Source organism: Solanum pennellii, chromosome 10 (assembly GCF_001406875.1).
Source record: "Solanum pennellii chromosome 10, SPENNV200".
In the NCBI taxonomy this organism is placed as follows: Eukaryota; Viridiplantae; Streptophyta; class Magnoliopsida; order Solanales; family Solanaceae; genus Solanum; species Solanum pennellii.
Genome location: NC_028646.1, coordinates 59,819,218 through 59,823,820, shown reverse-complemented (window position 1 = coordinate 59,823,820; position 4,603 = coordinate 59,819,218).

Genomic DNA, 4,603 nt, shown 5'->3' with positions numbered 1-4,603 from the left:
ATATATGTATATATATATCTATGTATATATATATATATGTATATATATATATGTATATATATATATGTATATATATATATGTATATATATACGTATATATATATATGTATATGTATATATGTATATATATATACATATATGTATATATATATACGTATATATATATATATATATATGTATATATATATATATATATATATATGTATATATAATACGAAGAAAAATGTTTTTTAACAAGAATTAAACAACACTATTTTTTTCTGCATATAATAAATAAAAACAAAAAGTTTTTTCAAGGTAGATAATAATATTCAGATCCCTTCTTATCTTACACTTTCTCTTCCCTCATTGTTTCTCCAATTTTGTTTTTAAAGTGACAGATAGATTTATATAATTCAAATATCTACATCTTCAAAAAATTATTTTCGGTGAATATTATTAATCTTATCCTATGATTTTATGCCACACGACCAATTATAAAAAGAACAAATTACCCATTATTCTACGAAAACTCAAGTGTATAAAATGTATATATATGTTTATTTATTAGTAATTACCCTTTAACATAAAAATATGGGAACTTCTAGAACATCGAATGAAATTGGAGATAGACAAATATTAACNCCCCTCCCCCCACCCCCGAACAATCATATACATTTTTATGGAGGAAGATAATAGAGTGTATACCATGCCTATAACAAGAAAAAAATAAAACAATCTAATTTGCTTCTTTTATAAACACATAAAAACATTTATTAATAATTAAAACAACATAAACAACTATACAAATAGTGTTATTACATAAAGAAAAGATCAATTCAAAACTACTAGGGAAAAACTAGAATCCATAAAGGAATCAATGTTACAATCATAACAAGCATAATCAATTAAATCTCTTTTGAAAAGGTAATCAAACCGAATTTAATTACATAAAAAAATCAAGGATTTTAGTTGAATATATATTTGTAGACATGTCACCTTTGTAGTCATAAGACTTCAACAAATCAAGCATTATACCAATTTTCTCTGTTTCATGATCTACTAGAACAACCAGAACTTCATCTATAACACCATAATAACTAATCTCCATTGAATTTCTATTCTTTCCGAAATATCAGAAAAAGGAGATACAAAATACTAATTTTCTATGTAGAAGCATGAATTTATTGGAGTAACAATTAACCCATTTGGGGGTATTATATAGTAATCACAATGGTAAATGGGTATGTTTAAATAATTGATTAGTTCTCATATTATTCATTTTTTCATAATTTATGTTTAATTAATATAATCATTAGGTTTTGGTCTTCATACGAATGAAAGTTGAATATTTAACAAAGACATATATTTTTACACCTTGTCTTCTCGTTCTAAAAAAACACTAAGTTCTAACCCCAATATAGCCCTAAATCATATATATTCTTAACCCTAAATAATAGAAGGCTCTAAACCCTGAATTCTAAAAATTCATAAACTCTAAAACTAAAAATACAAAAAACCCTAAGTCCTAAGACGTAAACCCTAAAAAACCTAAGAAACACTAATCCATAAAAAACCTGAAAACCCCCTGAAGCTAAAACAACTCTACGATCTAAACACTATAAAACCCTAAATAATATATGCTAAACCCTTTAAAAAACAAAACAAAAAAACCCTATAAGATGTACCCGAGATTTGATGGAGTCAAACAAAATTCGAATTAAGTTAATGATTTTTCATGTGCATATCGATAGTATATTTGAGTAGTCAATGTGGAGTAGACTATTGTAAGCATTATTTATTATCCTTAAGAGTCTGGTCGAAGGGATTATATATAGCCAAAGATAAGACTCTTAAAAAAAGTTCAATTTTCCACTCGTTACGTAGATATGAACTTAGAAGGATGGTAATAGTGGCCTAAGAAAGAGAAGTCAGACTATTAATAATTAAATTAAGCGACTTTATAGGTCATTGCGGGTAATAATTATAGAAAGACTTCTATAGAAGCGGGAAGAGGTTAAGATAAGCATCTCACAAAGAAAACTAAGAAGGCATATAAGTTACTACACATGGAGAGTTCAACAGCCATGTGATTTGCCATTTCCGAGTCCACCCATAGACGACTTCCTCGAATCCTAAAGTAGCAATAACAGCCAAAGGTCTTTCATCAAAAACTAAGAATGACCAAAGAAAAATGATAAACCTTGACCAGTGAATATCTTTATTATTCTCTTGTAAACATCTTCTTTACGAAAACAAATATATTACACTGTGATAACAAATAGCATACTCATTCCAGTCAATATTATTAGTAATCTAGTGGTGGATAAAGTTTGAAATAGATTAGACTGTATATTGACCAATCATGGTCAATAACTGTATAAATAACTTTGTGCCACAAGATACCAGACAATGTGGACTCTCATGTTAGTTTTTTCGTTATAAAATTGTAGGTTTATTACACTATTTTTATGGTTTAGCTAAATATTGTGTAGTTTGATTAAGAAATTTTGTGCACCCATTCATCAATATTTTTTATTGACTTCTTTAAAATTTGAAGACTCTTGAAGAAATTTCTGGATATGCAACTTTAGTCACCCCCAACTTGCTTGAGTTGAGACATGATTGTTATTGTATTCAGACATGGTAAGGTAACATCATTTAAATGCATCTTCTTTTATTAACATGAAATTAATATTTAGCTACTTTTCACTATTTATACTTCATAAGAATAAAAATCATATTGCATACTACTTTATATAAAGAAGCCATGAATGAATGACTATGCATTACATGCTTTTCAAAGTAAAGAAGAATAGAGAAGGCAAATAATGATCATGAAAATATAATTCACACAGGAAATAGGAATAAGGTGCTTGTACAGATCCCAAGTCAAGGCATACATTTACAGATGGTCTCCTTCCCTCGTTTGTTGTAGTAACTTACAAAACCCGTTCCTTGGAAACTCCGACATTTCCCAGTCCACTCATAGTTAACTTCAATGCAATCCTAAAGTAGCACTAATGACTAAATGGCTTTCATCAAAAAATAAGAATGACCAAAGAAAAATGACAATGCTAACTAGTGAATATCTTTAGCATTCTCTTGTTAAAATGTTTTCTGCGTACACAAAGATATTACAATGTGATAACAAATAGCATACTCATTCCTGCCAGTATGTTTAGTTGTCTAGTGGTGGATAAGATTTGAAACATATTATACTGTAGATTGACCAATAATGATTAGTAACTCTATAATTAACTTTGTGCCTCAATATATATCAGAACAACTGTTGTTCGTTTACTTTATCTTATTTTGGTAACTATGAAATCCCCGAGGGTCGTTGGCACACATTTTAAAACTTGAAGGATAATTGGCCCGCCCCTTTAACATTTTTCACTTAAATACCAAGCTTTTGTCTATGTTTATGAAGTGTCCTAACCAACATATAACATGATATGCTCTTACAACTAGACCAAAAGCCTACGCCTCAAAAGGTAGTTCTTTTGTTCTACAGAAGACGTTTTCCTTTATTCCCTACACAAGCATTAATATCACGTCTTCAAAATAATATTCCTAATTAAATTTAAAGAGGACCAGAGTTTCCATTTTGTAACAACCCATTTAGTCGGTTTGAGCAGTAGAATTATTTTTGATAAATACTTACTGGGTCGACGGACCACGCGACGGATCGTCATGGTCACGACGGACCGTCATGGACTCCGTCGTCCCATACTTGTGCAATTTCTTCTGCTGCTCTCTTCACTACCCTCAACGGCAAGTATGACGAACCGTCATAGGCACAACGGTCCGTCGAGCGTCTTCGTTCCAAAACACTTCAACTCTTGGAATCTGGGTACTGGGATTACTTCTCTGAACATCATGACGGACCTGCAGGACGGACCGTCATAGATACGACGGACCGTCACAAGCTGGATAACCCCACACTTGGTAGGACTTCCGCTAAATTTAAATGGGTGTTTTGGACTATTCATAATTATAATTATGAAATTAGTGGGGTAATTTTAATAATTTATTTAGTTGGTGGTTAAAGTAGATAATAGTGAAATAAATAGTGGGTTACTTTTATCAATTTTTATAATTGATTATATGATAATTAGGGTAAAAAGAATCTGTAGAAGAAACAAAAAGAACAGAAGAGGAGAACGAAAGAGAGAGCGTGAACGAAAGAAGAAAGGAAGCGACTTAGACTTCATATTGAAAAGGTTCATAGGCACTGAGGAAGGCAAAGGCATTGGAGAGGTAGCTTGCTTGATTTCGGTTCTTCGGTGGAGGTAGGTTATGGTTTATGCTATTTGATAGTAAACTCTTAATAGTGATTGATATGCCTTGAATGATATTGTGAGGTTCTCTATGTACTTGACTCTGCGATTGTGTGATTTGGTTGTGTGGTTTGTAATCGGTCTAAAATTCTGAGACCGTAGAATTTATATTCTCTAACCATCTCTATCGCAGTGATGCCTTGAATAAAGAAGGCTTGATGAAAATAATATAACAATGAATTGAAAGCGGTGATAATAAAGGATAAATTAAAAGTATAATTGGATCGGAGTGTCACGATCCGACACAGTATTCTTGGATCGGAGTGTCACGTTCCGACACG